Here is a 24,283-nt window from a genome sequence, read left to right as displayed (position 1 = left end):
GTCATTTTATGTGTTATATGTTTTGTTTAATCTTGGCCCATGTGCCTTTCACTGAATAGGGAGGGAAAGAGTGAATACTGTTTATGTCATTTTTGAAAATTCCCATTGCTTTAATATTTGCACCCAACATGAGAGTGCCAGACATTCAGCATGCTGGAACACAGGGATGAATCCACACGCAGGAGCCAGTGTCCCAGGGGAGAATTCCCTTCCGCGTGTCCACCTGGCGCATTTGCATCCCTCTTTCCTCCCTCCCTTCGCTTACCAGCTGCTACAACTCTTTCTGGCTTCATTCGATGCTTCGACGATTAGCGAAATGATCTCCACTTGATCTCCACTTCCTTCTTCATGGGGGAGGCTTTTTCGTAAGTGTGACAGCCACAATTTAAACCAAATTGGGGATTGGAAATGGTTTTTTGGGGGGCATTTAACTTAGATAGGCCATTTAACAGCCCATCTAGGTGAAATGCGCTGCCAGAAATCAGGTGGTTGCAGGGAGCCTCTCATACATTAGTGTTGCAAGTGTGCTCCAGATACTAACGCATGTAAAGGGGCTTCACAGTGCATCTTTGTGCTACAGTCCAGCTCCCCCTAAAATGCTCAGTCACCTTTGTGAATAAGGAAACCTGAGCATTTCTGAAAGCAGTGGAAATGAAAGGAGCACATTCTCTGCACTTCTTTCCTTTGTGCTGCTTTTGGAGAATCTTTTTGAGAATCCAGTCCAGAGTTTTTATTTTTCTTCTGCGTATACAACACTGATCGCAAGCCCAACACACGAAAGACAATCTAGGAAAGACCAATCCAGTGTGTTGAGGCACACTGCTCCTGGGCATTGATTGGGTACTGCATCTTCTATTCTAATACTTTATTTATGTGTATGCTGTTACTAGAATTAAATATACGACTCATCCCTCAGTCTTTAAGGCTATATTACAAACTAACTGCTTCATATTTTGTTTCATTATGTCCTTCCTCCTCATGACTGTGCATTTTACTGTAGGAAACAGAAGTGCATGCTGAGAACCTCAGACACATCTATAGTACGAGGGAGCGATTGTATAGCAGGGCAACATGAGAATAAATGAAAGCAGCTCAATATTTCAGTAAAATCAGGGTAAAGTTAACATAACTGCTATTAGTCTAGCAACTTGGAGATCACGAGCAAATCTAGAAAAGAAGAGAACCTTTCATGCGCTATCACAAGCGATTAGATCAGGCACGTCATTAAGGGGTCGCCAGAGTTCACAACTGCAACCTCTGAGGTCTCCCTTGCGACCTCTGTGGTCCCCCTTTTAACCTCTAAAAAAATAAATAAAAAAAAGGGGTTTTTTTTGTAATGCAAGCTCCTGGGCTGTGGCCAGCACCATGTGGCTCTTTACTTCTGGAGTGGCTCGCTTTCTTGTTCAGGGCCCTTAAAAAAAGAAGAAAAATAAGAACAGGAGTGCCACATGTCTAACACTTTCAGCACTGACCCTAAATAAGAAAGAATAGAAATACCAAATAATATGTCTTTCTGGAATTCTATACAATAATTGCTAGTCTCATTAAAGGTTGATTTCAGGCACACTTCAGGGGGTGAGTCACTGATTTAGTCTGTTCTTAAACACCTCAACTCAGCCTTTCATTCTGCTGAGGTCGATAAAGAGTACCAACACAGGTTGGGTGATATTGGGTGTATATTTTTTCTATATAAAGCGCTTAAGCGTAAGTGCTATATAATAACACATCATTATCATTTGGTCTTGGACGTCTGCTTGCATTCAGAGTAATTTGGTAATATGGGCCTACACACACTGATCTTAATGATACATATGGCAATCCATTCTTGTATGAAATGTACATCACATTACAGTTATATCGTAACCATATTTTTCGTAGAGTACAATGCTATGTGATGCCACTTCCTGTTTTGTCAACGGGTGAAAGGTCGTGTTCCATCGCTTCCCGTGATAGCACTTTGGGGTGGGATCAAATGACATCACTGATGTCATCAGGGTTCAAGGGTCGTGTGATATCACTTCTGCTACCCTTGGCATTTTGGTGAAAAGACATCCCTGGATTAGATGTTCAAAAGATGACATTAGTAAGGTCCCTCACAAAGGTAGTCTTCTGATGTGGATTTGTGAATGGTAGTAAAATAAATGTGGCAAATGACCAAAACATCAATTATGTTAAAGTAAAAAAAGATATGCCTCATTGCCGGGATGCTATCAAGAAATCACAATAACAGTGTCACCACATACTTTTTCAAGACTTTTCATTGCCCATTCACATCATTTTATTCTTTTCTTCAGTAAAGGATATACAACAGGAATTGTTTCTTATGTCTTCACATAACTGACGCCTGCTTGCACCTTTGTTAGATGGATCCGCTACGAGCTGCTTATTTGCAAGTGGTTTTCAGGGCCTTTGTGTTTGTGCAACACAGACGGAACACATAGAATCTGATATTAGTACCCAGCAAGGGTCAATGAACTTGTAAAAAGCAAGCTCATTGGCCCTCGCCCGGGCCTTCCCTGCCTGACAAGGCTCCGAGCCTTGCCGCGTCACAGCGTTTTCTCTGTGATTGGCCGACATGGAAAGGGAGAAGGCACTAAATGTAGTCAGTATGCCTTTCTTCCATGGCGGGCATTTTTTTCTTTACTTTATTTTACATTTGTTTTAATGGCCTCCATGCAAACAGTGAGAAATGAAAGCCCTCTGTTAAGGCCCTTGCTTCACTCTGGCTTCTAGCTATGGTCTGGGGGCATTACCTGACCAGTAATGCCCCCCTCCTCGGGTCATATTCCCTAAATAATCTGTGAGTGGTCTTTAGGGGGCATTTTTGTGGGACATAGATGGAACACACCTATCAGCTGCCGATCTGAGAGTGGTCTTCAGGGTGTTTGTTTATGGAACACTGACATAACACCTATCATCTAACAATCTGCAAGTGGTCTGTAGGGTGCTTGTTTGTGGAACACAGTCGGAACACCGATCATCTGACAATCTGCAAGTCGTCTTCAAGGGGCCTGTTTGTAGAACACAGATGGAAAACACCTATCAGCTGCCGATCTCAGAGTCGTGTTCAGGGTGTTTGTTTGTGGCACACAGATGGAACACCTATCAGCTGCCGATCTGCGAGTGGTCTTCAGGGGGTGTGTGGAACACAAATGGAACACTTAGCATCTGACAATCTGCCTGTTTGTTGAACACAGATGGAAAACACCTATATAGCTGCTGATCTGAGAGTGTGTTCAGGGTGTTTGTGGAACACTGATGGAACACATGTCAGCTGGCAATCTGCGAGTGGTCTTTAGAGTGATTGTTTGCAGAACACAGACAGAACACCTATCATCCGCCAATCTGTGAGTAGTCTTTAGGATGTTTGTGGAACATAGATGGAACACCTATTAGTTTGTTTGTTTGTTTATTTTATTTTTATAGCGCACCGATCCCAGAGGTACCTGGGCGCATTATAGGACGTTACAAGTGTTACAGATATTCATATTTGCATATTACAGGATAAAGCTGAGTTACAGGATAGTACATTGTAACATTATACAGTTGGTTACAGAGTAAGCACAATCACAAATAATAGCGAAGTATGTTAGGGTAGGGATACGAATAGTCTGATACAATCAACGGGTCATGAGAGGCAGCATGGTAGGTACAGAGAGAATCAGCGAGCCTGAAGCACCCTCAGGGCAGTAAGGTTCTGCATAGGAATTTAGTCCTTCTCAGTGAGCCATATAATTGCTTTTCTCTTGAAGTTGAAAAAAGGCTAGGTCAACTTGAGGGAAAGTGGGAGAGTGTTCCATAGCTGAGCTGCCATGACTGGGACACTGCTCCCCCCTGACTTCTTAAGTTTATACCTAGGGACTAGCAGGCAGGAGGTGTTGGTTGACCTGGTAACACGTGCTGAGGCTGTGAAGGTGAATTTCTCAGATAAGAAGGTGCTGCATAATTCAAGGATTTATGTGTAAGAGACATGGTTTTAAGTTGAATCTTATCCTTGATGTACAGCCATTTGTGCTGTCTTCTTATTTCTGAGATATGCTATCTCCTTGGGATGCGCAAGGCAGACTTCAGTCAATTATTTTGCAAGGATTGTAGTTTATTTGTAACCTACTTACTATCACCTAAGTATAGCCCGTTACAGTAATCCAACTTTGAGAGGATAAGGGCTCTAGCCAGGATTAGACAGTTCTCTTTAGAAAGCAGAGGTTTGCATGCCCTTATCTATTTACCTGTGTACGCTGTGACCGAAGCTGTAGCGTTCACTTGTTTGTGTAAGTTCAATGTGGAATCTAGGTAGAAACCTAATTCTTTTACCTCTTTAGCCACTGGGATGTTGCTCCTATCAATATTGAAAGATGCATAATCTGAGTGAAGTTTATTCAAGTTAGCTGGGGAGCTGTAGTATAAATTAGCGTGTTTTGGAGTGCAGCGCCACTGCATGGGCTATCTATTTTAAAAGCACACCATTTTTATTTCTCAATACCTATTTAAAAGCACACCATTTTTTTTTCTTACTTGAAATGCCTCACTTACAGGAGACACATTAGATACTTGATTAATTAACATAACTAACAAATACTAACACGATTCTAACTCCTTAACATTATTATGTGTTCTCCATGTGCAAATTGATGCAGGCTGAGATTCATTTTTTTAAACATGCAATTTTTCTTTGCCCTGTTCACTGTCTTTGCAGGAAGCAAAATTTGAATGCCAGGAAATCAGTTAGATACAGTTGCTTTCTGTAAAAGTGAGCTATTGTTGGGGAAGGAGGAGGCGATACTATGAATTTTGATTGGTGCTACGTAAACTTAGGGGAGGTAACAGAGGTTTTTTGGAATAGCTCTGACAGAATTACAGAGAGAAGACATTTTGCGGAGTTGCAGTGAGGTCGCCTTCGTTCTGCTGCTGTGAGGAGCTGGACTACTGACCTTCAGAGACTGGGGTTTCCTATTCACTTGGCACCGGCTTGAGAACTGTAGATTGCAGATTGAACTGCATGTTCTCGCTGGGTGCTTTAAAGAAAGAAAAAAAGAAAGCCCAGGGTCACTGCTCAGAGACGAAAAGCCAGGAGATTTCGCATGCTGAAAAGCTACAAACAACTGGTAATTATACAAATGGAGTGAGATTACTGTGACTGCCGTACGAATGATCTACTATCAGGCAGCAGAGTAGCGATAGGGAATTCCCCTGTGTTTACCTGCCACGTTATAATGTTGCCAGGCATATGATGTAATTTTTCTCTCGTTGCAAATGTAAAGTGAAATTCGTGGTATTATTGTATTTGTTTCTTATGTTTATTTCAGAGAGGATTGTCTCACAAGAATGGTAATGTATCATTTTGAAATTAAATTGTGATAACACACAGTCTGCCTAAGAGTGTTCTTGCTTCTGTTTTTCATTTGGTGCCTCTAAAAATAATACTCTGCAAGAGAGGGAATGATGTTTAATGTGCCAAGTTTCCTATATAGATGAAACAATGTCATGAGCCATTATAAATAGTTGTGCGCGTGATTCCACTCAGGGTATGTATGTGTGGCTTCTGAGTGGAATGTAATGCAATAGTCTGCTGAGCGTATATGAATCAGCAGAGAGAGGCCTATGGAAACAGTCTCACTAATGTAAATAAATGAATGATAATACCAAATGTTATTGTGAATACTCTATGGAAACATACTCTCACTAATGTAAATAAATTAATGATACTACCACATGTGATTGTGAATAATTTATGGCAACATAGCTCACTGGTGTAGATAAATCAGTGATAACAGCCATAGGTGGCACTCCATATGAAAATGTGGTGTTTCTGAATAATGTCTGAGGCCTCTAGAGATCACAAAAACAGTCTAAACAAAAGAAGGGGGTTTTGTATGTTGGGGCCACAAATAAAACAAAGAAATTATGCTCACCAAAATACCACCAACAAAATGTATTCCACTATAAAGACAAACCCAATCTGAATGCAAGGAATAGTCATTGTCAAATTACCATTGTTTTTGGAGGTAAGAAAATACCGCCAAGCCCCAAATTTATACAAAATACCCTGCATATTTATGGTGCTTTGCAGGCCGGCAAAGTGATCATAGAGCACCTACTGGACATGGCAAGTGCGTCTCACACTGCCATCTGTACATTAAAGGGAACCCATTTCATAATAACAGTGTGTCACTAAAAACAAATTTCAGAATGTCTCAAATGGAAGCCACATTCCCAGAGCTAGTGCAATATTTAGAGGCAAAGTTATATGCACATGGGACGTGGTCATCAAACCGCATTCATGGTGAGGTGCAGAAAGAAAAACTAGACAATATTTTTGCAGAAGGCAGCATAATTCAGGTCTGCCTTCTAAGGTTATTAAATGCAGCTGATAAACATGCAGAGAAAGATTGTCTGATACGGCTATGCGCCAAGATCTGGTTTATTTTGAATAGGTCCCTGCAAATGCAAGAACATGACACCAAGCTGATTAACAGGTTAAAGGCTGACCTAGATGGGGCAAGTAAAAAGGAGGAAATGTTAAGAGCAGAATTAGAAGGATGTCAGAAAGATATGCAGTTAAAATGCAGAGATTTTGATATACAATTGTCCAAAAGCAAGAAACAGTATGAGGACAGTGAACACGAATTGGTACACTTAAAGGCATTGGTGGACCACATTAGACAAGATAAAGATTAGATGGTTTCCGAAATGCAGATTTTACAAAAAGAAAGTGATCTCCAAAATGCAGAACAGGAAATGGTTAAAATGTGTCAAGAAAAAGGCAAGAGAAACAAAGAATTTAATGAATGCCAAATGCAAATGTATGACATGCAGGAGGTAATTAATAAAATGAGTGATGAAAACAACTATTTGCAAAACGAAGCAGACAGGCTCCTTAAAAAGTGTAAGGACTTGGAATGACAAATGTGCATTCCCAGGTCCCAGGAGAGGCGGCAGGGCACCACATTCAATGGAGTTGAGGTGAATTCTATTTCTACCCAAAGAGCTAGTGCCCCAGTGACTTGGCCGGTGACTGAACTTGGTTGCAGCGCCCTTGGGGGATTTGATACTCCCATTGGGGGCCGACACCAATCCCATACACCTGGAACCAGGATTGAGTCACCAAGTAGTGCAATTCCATGCATTGCAACAAGTAGCCCCATAAAGATAATGAAATCCATTTAAGCCCTGATCAAACCATTTAAAAAGGGAGGGGAATGCTGCATAGAGGATCACTTAGAAGCGGTTCATGACATTTTTAAAGCCCTCCAGACACCTAAGGAACAATACAGGCAGTATTTTCATTTAACTTTAGATGCTCCGACGGCCAGTATCACAAGAGGATTGAATGAGCAGCAGAATAAGACATGGGCAGAGTTTGAAAAAGAGATTAGCCGTCATTTTTATCCTTTCCAGTCATTGCAGGAGGCAAAGAAAGTCGCTTACACAATCACTGCTGGGCCTAATACATCCCCTCGCCATTTTTTACAAGACTTAAAAAGAGCATTTTCTCGCTTTGATCTATCTCTTGACCCCAATTCTAATGAGTTTAAAACTGCATACTTCTATGGGTTACAGAAAGACATTATATCACAACTGGTCCGTGAATTTGATCGTGACAAGTCCCTTGAGTAGATTGTGCACCAAAGCACAAAACTATATGAAGTACTCTTTTGTCAGGGTAGAGAAAGTGATAAAATGAAAGCACTAGACCAAAATCTAAAGAACCCTCAGCAACAGTGATGGAAATCAGGTCAGCCAAAATGTCCCTTGAGTCTGCTCAAAGTCCAAGTAAAAATAATTTGGCACCTGAACAAAGGGGTAATCAACAAAGGTCATCACACACTGCACCAATGTTTCAATCACATGATCCTAGTAATAGGGAGAGCTACATCAGCCCCAGATACTTAGGAGATAGACCCTGGGCAGGCTATCGGCCTGATATGTCAGATATGAACAATAACCAGAGACAAAATCAGGATCAAATAAATGATGGTCCCTATCAGACATTGGGGACACATAGCAGATTTGACCCCAATACCATGATATATGGTAATCAGGATAGACCCCGATATGTGGATCGATTTGCTGATAATGGGAATCAACATAGGGGTTAGTACCCACAACCTGAGAGACAGGACAAGAGCCAAAACATGAATTACACTCCACGTCAGTACAATGATTCCCCACCAGGGGACTATAACCAAAGGATGGGTGCACCCCGCTCCCCTCCACAAATGAATCAAGAGTTCAGGAACCATCCCAATAGGAACCATTCTCCTGAGAGTTACCAGAATAGATCCAATCAGGGGGGCAACAACCAATATCGATCTAGGCCACAGAGAGAGGATTCTAGAGAGATGGAAAGGTTCCAGTGTCTCGAGGCCCAAGTGAAAATGTTAGCTGAGCAAATAGGAAAGCTCTGTACAGCGCAAAAACAGTCATCCAAGGAGGGGGCAGAAGGCCCTAGCAATGACCGGGGGGTTTCTGAAAAGTGACTAAGTACTTATGATACCTGCAGTGTCAAGAAAACAGATTGTTCTGATGTGATTTTCCATAATGACTCTGAGATGTATAAAGATTCAAAAATAAAGATACCGGTAAATGAACATGTGACAGAAAGTGCAAAGACCCTTATGAAAGAAGTTCGGTTTAACCTAGAGCTAAATCAGACAGTGGAGATTTGTACAAATTGAAAAGGAAAACTTGAAATTCCAAAAGAACAAAGAGACAGATTTAAGAAAAATGACTCATGCATGGGGAATACCAGTGAACAGGGAGTAAGTGGCGATGCTATAACTCCTTCCTTGGGCAATTAGAACAATAACCAAACACAGGCAGTAAAAAGAAATACTCAAAAGGAGGGTACATGTCAATCACCTGAAGAATTCTTTGAGCCACATATTTCTGAAGAGGTTAATAGGGCTGGTACTACACTAAATGATCACAAATGCACAGAATTAGACAATGACAAATTGCCAAGTGATGTTGTTACACATGTTCAGTTGGAGGGTTGTAATGTGGTCTCTGGTGATATCTGGATGTATGGGCGTACGGTGGCCACACTCCGAAAAACCTCTGAACATGGGGAAACGAATAAAGTCTCTCACACAGAAATGGGCAAAAAGGAGGGAAAAATGTCTTTCCATTTACCAATGTGCTTAGCCAAAAGTGAAAAAGGCCTGAGAAAGGTGAGCCCTTTAATCAGTAAGAATTCACACTTCTTATGTGTGTTAGAGGAAGTTCAAGACAGGTATTATGTTCCCATCACTGTAGAAGAAAAATGCAATACATTTGCAATGATTGACACTGGTGCACAGGCTACAATTATGTCTAAAAAATTAGTAAAGAGTATCAATGAAGGGAGATCCCCGCAGAGTCAGATCACAGTGAAGGAAAATCAAGGTCCAGTGCATAATTTTAACGGGGAGGAGGTGCCTATTATTGGCGTCACCGAGGTTGACATAAAGATAGGTAAACACAGAATGAAACAGGAGGTATTGGTCACATCCATTTGTGAAATTCCATTTCTAATGGGAACAGATTGCCTGAAAAGATTGTCTCCTCTCATAGATTAGATGGGGTGAATGGAGTACTGAGATCCTTAACCAAAATACCATTGAGACCTAAGAAATAAAAATCACAAAACAACAACATAAATGAATGTTACACCGTTGCCAAAACAAATGGTGCAGTAGAGGTATATCTCCAGAATAGCTGTATACCTAGCGTCACTGTCATTTTGATGTGCCAAGATAAAATGCAGAGTGAAGATGAGAAACAATCTGTACAGATATACTTGGACCCAAGGAAAAGATGGCAAACTGCCATAGATGAGCACACATTACGCTTTTATTTAAAAGAGAAAACATGCAAACAGAATATTGCTCCTAAAGCAGATTCAGAAAAACACATCACCAATCTTGCTGAAATACACATGGAAGATGAGCAACCATGGGTTCACATTGGTATAAATGGCTATTCTAAAACAACAAAAGCCACTTTAGCACTTGAACAGGAGTTCATTAATGAGAAATTGTTCCAAAAAATAATGGAGAGGGAGGAGATCCCGACATTTAGAATTAAAAACCAATATGTCTCTGGTTTGGACAGTCCAGACTTTGAAAACCGAATTGCAGGAAGATGCATGCTAAAAATTAGCATTGGGCAGAAAACAATTTACCACAATGTATGGATAGTGAGTGGAACACAAAGTGACTTTTACATGGGCAATGACATCATGCACAGAATGTGTATGGTGTTAGATTTCCTTAATCAAAAAATATGGTCACGCATAGGTGGGCCTGCGCCTGAATTTGAAGACAAAAGAAGGGCTTATCATTGCGCACAACTGGTCCCATATGCAATTGAATTACAGCTGAGGAAGGATACTATTATCCCTGCATTCACCAAACAGGTTGCAATAACACTGAAATGCAAAACTGGATAGCAGATGAAAGATTCTGATGCATTTGTGTGCCTGAATGAATCCATAAAACAGCAAGGCCTGGATTATGAATACATTCCATTGGTAGATATTGGTGAAGTGTCTGTAAAAATCATGGTGAATAATAAAGGTTGTCAAGATATTCATTTAGAGGAAAACTCCTCATTAGGAATGGCCATACAAAAATCACATTATACTGCAGATCTGAATAACATGGTGATTGGAAATATACCTGAAAAATATGTAGATGCCAACGGTGAGTTGCCAGAACACCTGAATTCTCAGCCCAAAGGAATATTTAAAATTCATTCTGTGTACCCTTATGATTCAAATAAGACAGTGTGCTGTCATCAAGAGGATTGCATAACATTTAACTTAAATGAAAATGAAACAGAAAATCAGCCCATTGAAGTGGAAGCTGATACGCCAAAACATTTAAAAGTGCCAGCTTTACAGAGCGACACAGCCACACAGTTAGAGGAAAGCGCCGAGATTCCCCTACCAGAACAGTTTCCAGAATTTTCCAAAATGGTAGAGGAGCAGATTTTATCAGCGGATGCATGTGACAGTGATGAGGATAGAAATGAACTGAGGAAGATATTTATGGAGTTTAAAGATGTATTTGCAAAAGATGCTTATGATTGCGGTCTAACTGATTTACATGTGGCCATGCTACCGGAAGGGTGTAGCAGAAGCCCAGTATTTGTGTGCCAGTATAGATTACCACTGGCATGTTTAGAGTCATTGGCAGAGATTATTAAACATGTTTAGTCTCTGGGAAGTATCAGGCCTATTCATAGCACATCCAACACACCCATTTTAGGTGCATTAATGCCAAATGGTCAATGGCGACTATGTGCAGATTTGAGGGAGTTGAACAAAAGAGTGCCAGTATCCAGATGGCCACTGCCATTCATTGATCAGGGCCTAGCTCAGGTACATGGTTCAAAAGTGTTTACCACGTTAGATCTCACCTCTGGATATTGGTGCGTGCCATTGGCAGAGGAGATTCAGAATTTATTTTCTTTTTCATTTGATAGGACGCAATACGCGTGGGTTAGAGTTCCATTTGGGTATGTCAATAGTGGGAGTGAATTTGGAATATTTTTGAGAATAGGCCATGCCTGATGCAGCAGAAAGAGGTACCATAGTTTATGTGGATGATGTACTGATAAAAAATGAAAGCTTGAAAAACCATTTTGATGAAATAAGACATGTTCTTGGCCAATTGCAGAAAGCAGGCGCCAAAGTATCTTTACAAAAGGCACAATGGTGCAAGAAAAAGGTGAAGTTTCTAGGCCATGAAGTGACTGAACATGGATTAAACCCACAAAAGAAGAAAGTGGGGGCTATACAAAAACTAAAAGACCCTAAAAATGTGAAAGGGGTAAAAGGTTTACTAGGAATGACGGGCTATAACAGGAAGTTCATTGAAAATTATGCTGAAATTACTCAACCATTAACTAAACTGTTAAAGCTGAATACACCCTGGAAATGGGAAAAAGAGCAGTCTGAGGCAGTGGCTAAATTAAAGGAATGTCTTGTAAAGGCACCATGTTTAGCATACCCCATAAAGGATAGGGATTTCTTTATAGAAATAGGTTTCTCTGAACAGTGTATGTCAGCAGTGCTATCATGAAAACATAATCTGTATCACAAAACCATTGCCTATGCAAGTAAGACATTTTTCCAAGTTGAAATTAGATTCAGTGAATGTGAAAAGGCTGTTTTGACCACTTTGTTGGTGCTACAGCATTTCCGCCCCATTGTTCAGAGAGAAAAGGTAATTATTGAGACCAATCATCAACCATTGCAGTTTTTAGAGAGTAAAATAATCTGGTCAGGTAACCTAGCACAGTCCAGGATCACTTCATGGATGCTAGCATTACAAGGTTTTCCTGTAGAAGTGAGATATGGCAAAAATAAAAAAAGCCCAGTTGCTCAAGGTTTAGCAGATCTACATGACTGTGCAGCTGAACATGTATCAAACGAAGTAGGAGTGGAATCTAGTTTACAGGATTTTGGGCAATCACCACACAAAGCTTTTGATGAAAAGGCATGCAAGGATTTGCCAACTGTATATGTTGATGGTTGTGCTTTTCCCATTGAAAATGACAGTAATAAACAATTAGTGTCAGGAATAGGAAATGTCTGGTTGAAATGTGAAGGCGTCCCCAGTATAGGGATGAGGATTGGAGCTAGGAGCAGTCAAGTAGCGGAATTGGCAGCCATTTATAAAGCAATTGCTACTGCAGTTGATAATAAATTTAGTGAAATAGTCCTGGTGACTGATTCTGACTATGCACGAAATAGCTTTGTGGAATATTTACCTGGCTGGAAAGCGAGAGGCATGATTACATACAACAAAAAGCCACTTAAACATGGAAAAATGATAAAAGCCATAGACAAATTGGTGTCAGAGAATGATTTAACAATATACTTGAGGAAAATTCGTGGGCATTTAAAAACTCCAGGAGAGGATAAGGAGGGGAATGATAAGGCAGATCACCTGGCTAAAATTGGGGCTGTGATGGGAGAATTGCTACCTATTGACATTTACTTGGTGAAATACAAATTGATGCAGTAACACGTTCTAAAGCACCAAAGGAGGTAGATCAACCAGTAGCACAATGGAGTTATGATATACCAGACCAAGAGCTGATTGGGGCACAAAAGGATGATCAAATTTTGGGAATCTATTATAATCATTTGATAGATCCTGAACAAAACCCTTTAACAGAAAATGATTGTATGGGAAACGAAGAGTTGAGGGTGCTATTAAAGAATAAAAAACGAGTTAGACTACAGGATGGACTCATGATTAGAAAGTCCATAACAGCACAGATACAGTGGGTGGTACCCCTTTCATTCAGAGGGTTAATGCTACACCATGCACATGATACAATAACTGCAGGCCACAGAGGTTCACAAAAAACATTGGAAATATTAAAAGATTATGCTTACTGGCCACATATGTCCCAATATGTGGAATTATATACTAGAGGATGTCTAGCATGTGCCCAATGTAAACCTGCTTCACCAATGCACAGGGCTCCATTAATGAAAAGAGGCTTAACTCTTCCACCTGTAAAGAGGTCGAGCAGGGGGAATCGTTATATTTTGAGTGTGGAGTGTTTGATGTCGAAATGGATTGAGTGTATTCCTGCACCAGATTGTAGTGCACAAACAGCAGCTACATTGCTGGTGAATCATGTGTTTTCAAGGTTTGGGTTGCCACAAAGAATAGAATCAGACAGAGGAAGTCATTTCACAAGTGCTCTAATGAGTAAGGTATGGCAAATACTGGGTGTGAAAAGAAAATTACATATTGCATATAGAGCAGCTTCTTCTGGGGGAGTTGAACGCTGTAATAGGTCTGTTGTGTACATATTAAAGACATTCGTAGCAGAAGCAGGTTCCAGCTGGGATTTACATTTACCTTTGGTTTTGATGGCAATAAGATCAACTCCTGCCAAAGCAACAGGTGTTAGCCCCCATGAAGTTTTGGCAGGTAGGAAAATGGTGGTACCACAACACCTGCTATACAGAACACATGAGCAGACACTTGTGAGCGCATCCACAGTTCATGAATACATTGATGAACTGAGGAAGCATTTAAAACATGCCTTTGCTTTTGTACAGCGAAATCTAGAAAGAGCTGCTGACAGTGCTAAGTCATATTATGATAAAAAGACATCAGTGAAAGAGTATTGTGTGGGCGATCAGGTGTATACATTTCATTTTAGAAAAGGTAAACAGAAAAATTCCAAATTTCTAGCAGCCTGGCAGGGGCCATTTCGAATTATAGATAAGATATCTCCCGTAGTGTACAACATTTTGAAAACTGAAGGTGAAACAGCAACAGAACAATTTGTTCATGTAAATCAAATGAAATCATGGCATCCCAAACATGAGGTAAGAATACTTGAGCTTGTAGAAACAGATAGAGTCCCTTAAATACATAAAAATAAATAAATGAGGTTAGTCATAGGGCAATAGCAGAGAAATAAAAACAGATGTGATTGATTATTGTGATGGAACACAAATACTGTGACATATATATGTATACATAAAAAAAATGGGGGCTGAAACTAATGGAGTTGGTTTGCAAAATGAAAATGTATTTAATGTTGAATGCTATTTTATGTATGTTTGTTTTCTCTTTAACGTGCTTAATTTCAGAAAGCGAGAGGAAGAGGGCAAAATGATTTATGGAGTGCATGGATATATATAATTTTATTTTTGGCAAAAGGGTGAAGTTAGTATTGTGCTATGTACTTAATTTGTTTCTTTTCTATTTGATTTAGAATATTAACATACATTTAGTCGGAGGTTCCAGGACCGGAGGACACGGGAGACGATGGAGTCCTGGAGTCCACTGGAGGAAGATCAAATGATGCTTGCCTCCGGATGGAGGTGAAGACAAAGTAACCGGGATGCCAAGAGAGATGATTCCTATGAAAAAAGAATCCAAGAGTGCCAGGATGGGAGAGCGCCCCAAATGAACCAAGTGATGTGACGTTGCTTGTCAGGACATAGCCGAGGCAGACAAGTATCCTGGAGTATGGAGTTCCACAGATTTATTATTTTAATTAATTATTTTAATCTGTTATGTTAATTCTTTATTTTAATTCTTTATATTATTTTATTGTTTTATGGTTGACTTCAACTGGACTATGGACACTTCCGTTGGGAAGAAATATGTAAATTATTTTATAAGAACTGATGGACTCAGAGATGAATTTTAATATTACGAAGGTTGAACAGTGATTTTCATTTTTCATTTTTTTAGACGTGAATATTCAGTTTGTTGAATTGCTATGATTTAAAAGAAGAAAAGGAGCAAGTTGAGTTTCTTCCAATTGTGGCTTGGATCGTGGCCAAATTCTCAGAAAAAGGAGGGGATATAACCATAAGAAACAAATGCAAAAATACCACTAATTTCACTTTACATTTGTAACAAGAGAGAAAAATTACATCATATGCCTTGCAACATTATAACGTGGCAGTTAAACACAGGGGAATTCCCTATCGCTACTCTGCTGCCTGATAGTAGATCATTCGTACGGCAGTCACAGTAATCTCACTCCATTTGTATGATTACCACTTGTTTGTAGCTTTTCAGCACACAAAATCTCCTGGCTTGTCGTCTCTGAGCAGTGACCCAGGGCTTTCTTTTTTTCTTTCTTCAAAGCACCCAGCGAGAACATGCAATTCAATCTGCAATCTGCAGTTCTGAAGCTGGTGCCAAGTGACTAGGAAACCCCAGTCTCTGAAGGTCAGTAGTCCAGCTCCTCACAGCAGCAGAACAAAGGCGACCTCACTGCAACTCCGCAAAATGTCTTCTCTCTGTAATTCTGTCAGAGCTATTCCAAAAAACCTCTGTTACCTCCCCTAAGTTTACGTAGCACCAATCAAAATTCATAGTATGGCCTCCTCCTTCCTCAACAATAGCTCACTTTTACAGAAAGCAACTGTATCTAACTGATTTCCTGGCATTCGAATTTTGCTTCCTGCAAAGACAGTGAACAGGGCAAAGAAAAATTGCACGTTTAAAAAAATTAATCTCAGCCTACCTCATTTTGCACATGGAGAACACATTATAATGTTAAGGAGTTAGAATTGTGTTAGTATTTGTTAGTTTAAGTTAATTAATCAAGTATCTAATGTGTCTCCTGTAAGTGAAGCATTTCAAGTGAGAAAAAAAAATGGTGTGCTTTTAAATAGGTATTGAGAAAAAAAAATGGTGTGCTTTTAAAATAGATAGACCATGCAGTGGCGCTGCACTCTAAAACACGCTAATTTATATTACAAGCCTAAAATCATAAGCTCAGTTTTGTCATCATTCAGGCAGAGGCCATGGGTGGCCATCCGTGCCTGAATGATTAAATACATTTTGTTCATGGGCAGTAAGTACATTAGTATCTTAATTCTCTGTTAGGTGTAGGAGGATCTGGGTGTCATCTGCATAGTTAGTGGAGGTGACACACAGATGATCCAGATCATCGAATAACGGCTTCGTGAAGATATTGTACATAGTCGGTGACACACAGGAGCCTTGGGGGACTCCGCATGTGATGGGAATTGAGTCAACAGCAGCTGACTCAATTCCCTCATAGTCCAATTGTTTAGGACTCTCATAGTCCAATTAGAATTGAATCCAAGTAATTGCTTTCTGAGAGAAATGGGCTGCTGTTTCGAGGTAATTGAAAAGTACTCTATGGTCGACCAGGTCAAATGCAGCCGATAGGTCCAACAGTAGTAGCAGTGCAATTTTCCCATAATTTTTTTTTTTTTTATTAAAATGATTTCGTTTTTTTTACAGAGAAAAAAAACTTTTCATTTATACATAAGAACACATTTTCTTTCCTTCATTTATATAGTATAATCTATTTAAGTTAATTCTTCCCTTTATCTGTTCTTCTTCATTCTTCATCAATGCAATGTACCTTCCTGCTATAAGATCAGATTGCCCTCTGCCCCCAAAGTTTGTATGGAGACGATATGGTTCCAAAATTGAACGATGGTTGTTGTCAGACTCCTGTTGTTCCCTGACAGGATGAGGTTCCATCTATCACTGCTGTCTAGCTCAGGCCCCTTCGTAGATATCATTTCTCTGAACCAATTTCTCTTATCCATATGCGCAGGGCAGATCATAATGATATGATGTAGATTCTCCACCGTCAGTTTGTTCTCACAAAATCTACAGAAAGCTGCTTCTTTCGAAATGTGTCTTTTTTTTGCCATGAGTTCTCGTGTGGGTAATTGATTCAATCGTAATCTTAAAAATTGGTCCCTTATTTTCCTATCCGGAAATTGTTTGAGATAAGACGGCAGTTCATTCATTGCATATATCTATCTCGCATGACAAATTCATCTGGTATTGGGATTTTCCAGCCATAGTACGAATCCAATCATTTCGCTGTATACTTTTTTTTGCGCATTGCGGTCGCTTCATTAACATCTCATGAGATATGGTGTTTATAGCCATTATTGGACTCAGTGAGTTTTTCCACTTTGCTAGGACTGTATTAGCCACTGTGATATTCCTTTCTTCAAAGACTCGATATGCTGGGATGTCTTCCTCATTAATCATCTTTCTGCATAATTCAATTTTTTTCCACTCAACTATTGAGCGCAAGGATTGCAAAGCAGCCTTGTGTCTAATTCTGATGATTGGAAAGGATTTTGGTAGAGCCAGTATTTTCCGCCAGAACAGACCCTCCAGACGGTCCCAAATGGATTGGTCAAGGTTTATCAGTGTCTCACTGCCATAGGTTAAAATGGGAGTCACTTTTTGTCGATAGAAAATGACAATCGGTTTTTAGCAAAAATTGACCAAATTTTCTATGTTGGAATAAGCCATGTCTTGCCAATGACAAAGTTTTAGCTCTTAAATGATTTCTCCAGGGTATTTCTACTTGCGATTGGTTCACTAGGAGACCCAGATATTTTATTGCTGACCCTTTGCTCAATTTTTTGTCATTCATGTAGAATTGGAAGGGTTTTTTTTTTTTTACTTGCTTTGCATCAATTCCAAAATTTTTGTTTTATCAACATTTATCTCAAATTTGTTTTCGCTCATGTATTTTGCAAGCTCCCCTAAGCTTTTCCCATTATCTTTGAGCTTGTCAATCTGGGTTTTTAAGTCAATCCGTGCCGTTTTGGTACCATGTTGAGGTCTAAAGCCAGATTTCTGCATCCCTCATGAGGTGGTTGATTGCCAGGTAATCCTGGATCTGCAGGTACACGGCCCTGTCCAGTATCTTCAGTAAGAACGGGACATTGGTGGTGATTGGCCTATAGTGTGTGGGAATTGTGGGTTCCAGAGACAGTTTTTTTAGGAGGGGGAGGACCCAAGACTCCTTTAAGTTGCTGGTTACAAAAGAGCCATTGATTAGTTTGGCTATGAAAGGTGCTAGGTCTCTTGCAGCTTCCTTAATTATGTGGGCTGGACAACTATCTCCTTGGCACCTTGGAGGCTTGAGGGATGCAATCATTTTTTGAATCTCTGGTATGGAGACGTTAGAGAATTTGAAACATTTCATGGTTTGGAGGGTGGCATCTGTGGGCAGGAGAGCATATCTGATTTTTTTAAATGTAGGCCTATGTTTGAGATTTTGCTTTGAAGAGTGGCTATTTTATTGGTAAGAGCATTCTGGATGTCCGTGCACCAGGGTTTGCCCTTTATGCAAGGATCTGTTGGAGGAATGGGAGTCTCCATTTCTCTGAGGATAACGAAAAGCTCTTTAGTGTTAGAGCTAGATTGGTTAATTCCATTATTGTAGGTTCCCTGTTTAGTTTGAAGTATCTCTTCTTTGTATTGAGCTGAAAGACTCATGAGGTTAATTTTGTTTTCTACTGAGGGGAGATGTTTCCATAATATTTCCAATTTTCTTTTCACGGCTCGTAAGGTTTTTAGCTGCGGCGTGAACCCTGAGTTCAGGTGAGCTCTTGGTTTACCTTTGCACATTTTAAGTGGGGCGATGCTGTCCATGGCTTGGGACATGGTGTTGTAGACATTGACTAGTACATCAGGGTCAGTGGTGTCTTCTAGGGAGTTTAGGATAGGGATAACAAGTGGCATGATGCATCCACCTTGATGTTCCTTTTGTTCCTTGTGAGACATGGAGGCACTATTATGTTAACTTTGGTTTTAAGGGTATTGGCTGAGAGGGTGAAAGACAGAAGGTGGTGATCCATCCAAGATTGAGGTACAATTGAGGTTATTACAGTATCACAGTTAAAGTCTGCTACCCAATCTAAGGTCCTACCTTTGTCATGGGTGGGCTGGGTAACTATTTGGTTTAAACCATGTTCCAAAAGGATGTTGGCTAGTGCTAGTGCATGGTGACGTTAGGGTCATTGAATCCTAAGTTGAAATCTCCTAGCAGTAGTATTTGTGAGGAGGTTTTGGTGTTATCCGATAGTAGCAGCATCATGTCTTCCTCAAAGGTGCCAATAGGCCCTAGTGGTCTGTAAATTAGATGGACAGTTAAGTATTAGATCTAGAGATCGGAATTTTGGCAGTGAGTAGTTCACAAGATGAGAAAGTTGGCGCAGTAGCTAATCTTAAGTCTAGGTTGGACTTTGCTATAATGGCAATACTGCCACCTTTGGAATCCGGCCTATCAACTCTTGTGATGGAATATTTTTCAGGTACAGACAGTAGTAGTGAAGGGCCTGCTGCTGCATGCAACCAACATTCTGTTACAGCTAAGAAGTCAAGATTTTCAGTTGTGATTAGTTCAGCGATGACTATAGCACATGGTTTTTCTAGTTTCAGTTTCTTGATATACAGGTTTGACGTTTTGGTCAGGGCTTTGCTACAGATTGTCAGGCCGATTCATGGAATAATTAGCGCAGCGCAAGTGGCCAAAAACATGTGAATCGCAGTGGAATAGCGAAAATCGCAGTGCAAGTGCGAAAATCGCACGAAAAGCAGCGCACATCGATTCATGGAAGTCTGTGCGCGAGAAAACCAGCGGATGTGCGATAAAAAAGTGCGCGGCGCAAGTTGGCGCACAGGCCATCTAACAGCGTGCGCCAGGTCACAGCGAAAATCGCACAGGCCACAGCGAAATTCGCACATAGCGCGGCGCACGCAACAAAAGTAGGCGGAACACGGGCGTAACACTCGGAATGGGGAACAACTTGCCAAAACGTGGGCGTCACGGGGGAAGTACAGGGCACAAGTGCGCGGAACGCCCACACGCTCGCCTACAACACGTATTCATGGAATAGAATAGGGCAAAAAAGCGCACGCTCAAACCAGCGCACAGGTACAAACACGACCGCCACAAGAAAGCAGGCGGTAGCGTCTCTGAGTCTGTAAAAAATGTGCGTCAAAAGGTGCGCCAACAAATAGCACCTATATACTGCCATGATGAATGTCCTATACTGTGGCCCTCCAGGACAAATGACGTGCAAAGGGGTACCCACAAACACGGACACCCGCTGACAAAAAATACGCGTGCGTGTATACCGGGGTGCGCGGGATTTTCCACACGCGATTTCAGCAGGTTACGTGTATTTCAGGGGTGCGCGGGAAGTTCCACACGCGATTACAGCAGGGTACGTGTATTTCAGGGGTGCGCGGGAAGTTCCACACGCGATTGGCCCAGTGCGAGCAGGGTACGTGTATTTCAGGGGTGCGCGGGAAGTTACACACGCGATAGTCCCAGTGCGAGCAGGGTACGTGTATTTCAGGGGTGCGCGGGAAGTTCCACAAGCGATTGGCCCAGTGCGAGCAAGGTATGTGTATTTCAGGGGTGCGCAGGAAGTTCCACACGCGATTTCAGCAGGGTACGTGTATTTCAGGGGTGCGCGGGAAGTTCCACACGCGATTGGCCCAGTGCGAGCAGGGTACGTGTATTTCAGGGGTGCGCGGGAAGTTACACACGCGATTGGCCCAGTGCGAGCAGGGTACGTGTATTTCAGGGGTGCGCGGGAAGTTGCACACGCGATACCAGCAGGGAATGTGTATTTCAGGGGTGCGCGGGAAGTTCCACACGCGATTGGCCCAGTGCGAGCAAGGTATGTGTATTTCAGGGGTGCGCGGGAAGTTCCACACGCGATTTCAGCAGGGTACGTGTATTTCAGGGGTGCGCGGGAAGTTCCACACGCGATTGGCCCAGTGCGAGCAGGGTACGTGTATTTCAGGGGTGGGCGGGAAGTTACACACGCGATTTCAGCAGGGTACGTGTATTTCAGGGGTGCGCGGGAAGTTACACACGCGATTGGCCCAGTGCGAGCAGGGTACGTGTATTTCAGGGGTGCGCGGGAAGTTACACACGCGATTGGGCCAGTGCGAGCAGGGTACGTGTATTTCAGGGGTGCGCGGGAAGTTGCACACGCGATACCAGCAGGGAATGTGTATTTCAGGGGTGCGCGGGAAGTTCCACACGCGATTGGCCCAGTGCGAGCAGGGTACGTGTATTTCAGGGGTGCGCGGGAAGTTACACACACGATTGGCCCAGTGCGAGCAGGGTACGTGTATTTCAGGGGTGCGCGGGAAGTTACACATGCGATAGTCCCAGTGCGAGCAGGGTACGTGTATTTCAGGGGTGCGCGGGAAGTACCACACGCGATTTCAGCAGGGTACGTGTATTTCAGGGGTTCTGGGGAGTACCACACGTGAATTGGCCGTGTGGGCCCTCCCAGGTGTACGCTCCACAACCTCCACGGACCCTGCAGGCAGCCCACACCACAGGGGACTACCCTGCACCCATGCTCATGTCCCGCAGGCAGCCCATCCACCATGGGCATGCCCCCCAGCCAACCCACATGTCACCTTGCACTACTGATCAACAATGCATGTCTACCACCACCCCCACCCCCCTGCCACCATGGGCATCCTCCACCAGGCCCCCACCCATGTCTCCCACCACCCCCACCCCCCTGCCACCAGGGTCACCCTCCACCAGGCCCCCACTCATGTCTCCCACCACCCCCACCCCCCTGCCACCAGGGTCACCCTCCACCAGGCCCCCACTCATGTCTCCCACCACCCCCACACCCCAGCAGTGCAGGGGCAGCCTCCAGCAGGCCCCCACTCATGTCCCCCTGCACCCCCACCCCCCTGCCACCATGCGCATCCTCCACCAGGCCCCCACACATGTCTCCCACCACCCCCACCCCCCTGCCACCATGGGCAGACTCCACCGGGCCCCAACTCATGTCTCCCACCACCCCCACCCCCCAGCCACCAGGGTCACCCTCCACCAGGCCCCCACTCATGTCTCCCACCACCCCCACCCCCTGCCACCATGGGCAGACTCCACCAGGCCCCCACTCATGTCTCCCACCACCCCCACCCCCCAGCCACCAGGGTCACCCTCCACCAGGCCCCCACTCATGTCTCCCACCAACCCCACCCCCCTGCCACCATGGGCAGACTCCACCAGGCCCCCACTCATGTCTCCCACCACCCCCACCCCCCAGCCACCAGGGTCACCCTCCAACAGGCCCCCACTCATGTCTCCCACCACCCCCACCCCCCTGCCACCATGGGCAGACTCCACCAGGCCCCCACTCATGTCTTCCATCACCCCCACCCCCCTGCCACAATGGGCAGACTCCAGCAGGCCCCCACTCATGTCTCCCACCACCCCCACCCCCCAGCCACCAGGGTCACCCTCCACCAGGCCCCCACTCATGTCTCCCACCACCCCCACCCCCAGCCACCAGGGTCACCCTCCACCAGGCCCCCACTCATGTCTCCCACCACCCCCACCCCCATGGGCAGCCTCCACCAGGCCCCCACTCATGTCTCCCACCACCCCCACCCCCCTGCCACCATGGGCAGACTCCACCAGGCCCCCACTCATGTCTCCCACCACCCCCACCCCCCAGGGTCACCCTCCACCAGGCCCCCACTCATGTCACCCACCACCCCCACCCCCCTGCCACCATGGGCATCCTCCACCAGGCCCCCACTCATGTCTCCCACCACCCCCACCACCCTGCCACCATGGGCAGACTCCACCAGGCCCACACTCATGTCTCCCACCACCCCCACCCCCCAGGGTCATCCTCCACCAGGCCCCCACTCATGTCACCCACCACCCCCACCCCCCTGCCACCATGGGCATCCTCCACCAGGCCCCCACTCATGTCTCCCACCACCCCCACACCCCAGCAGTGCAGGGGCAGCCTCCACCAGGCCCCCACCCATGTCTCCCACCACCCCCACCCCCCTGCCACCATGGGCAGCCCCCACCAGGTCCTCACAATCCCCAATCATGTGCGTAATGGTCAGCCTCCACAGCCAAAAAGCCCTACCAAGTAACCCATTCACCCACATGGAAATGGAAATCACATGTTACACCGCCAATGTTCATTAAGCTAATGAACCCATGTCCGTCACACACAATGGTTGCAATTGAATGGGAAAACACACAAAATGACATGCATGAGACCAATGAGATGATACCACACAGTGAAGTATGCTAACAAAATTGTATTGGAAAAAATAAAGAATGCTAAAGAAAGAAAACTAACTACAATGTGAATGATAAAAAAAAGAGCTGCATGTCCGTATAAAAACACAAAACTGCAAATCAGAATCCAAAAAAATTATGTCCAAAGTCAAATGTAAAAAAATCTCCATGCAAAAAATAACTATGTACAAAACTAACAAGGGTCCATGAGCCCAACTGAACAAAGGAAACCTACTAAAAAACCTACCTAAAAATCAACTATATACAAAAAGTGGAGCAGTGTCCGTCGACTCCAAATCATAATAAGAAAGAAAGGAAACCTAAAACTAAAGAACTATATACAAAGGCGGCGGGCAAGTCCAGCGGCTCACTCCGTGGTGTCCCGGGCCAGGGCATCATCGAACTCCTGTTCGATGTCCCGGAGGCGGTCCAGTTCCATGGCCCCGAGGGTCCGCAGGGACGACGCCGTGTCCTCCTCCAACCCCCTGCGGATTGCCTCGAGGCACTCGGCCCGCCTCAGGGCCCTCCGCATGGAGTTCTCCGCCCTGACCATTGTGAGCCGCGCCTATTCCGCCCGCCGCCGCTCCGCACCTATGGCGTGGCCCAACCGCTGCCACACGGAAGACACTCTCTGTCCTGGGTCCCCCTGCCCTCCGGCCGATGCCTGCCCCTCCGATGTCGAAAGCCCCGAACCTTCATGTCTCCCACCATGTTGCTGCTGCTGCTGCTCTGCCTCTGCCCGTGCACTGCCTCCTGCTGCCTGCACATCCTCCACCGGCTGGGGTGCACTTGTTGATGTGGCCACCCCTGCTGGACCTCCGACTCCCGACTGTGGCAGGGATGCCTCCTCCACCAGCCTGGCCGCACCGTCAGAGGCAGCTCCACAGGGCACCCAGGTGACTGATGGGTGGGA

The sequence above is a fragment of the Ambystoma mexicanum genome, chromosome 6q (genome assembly GCF_040938575.1).
Source record: "Ambystoma mexicanum isolate Mex_15411 chromosome 6q, UKY_AmexF1_1, whole genome shotgun sequence".
NCBI lineage: Eukaryota > Metazoa > Chordata > Amphibia > Caudata > Ambystomatidae > Ambystoma > Ambystoma mexicanum.
Note: the sequence above shows the minus strand (reverse complement) of the source record.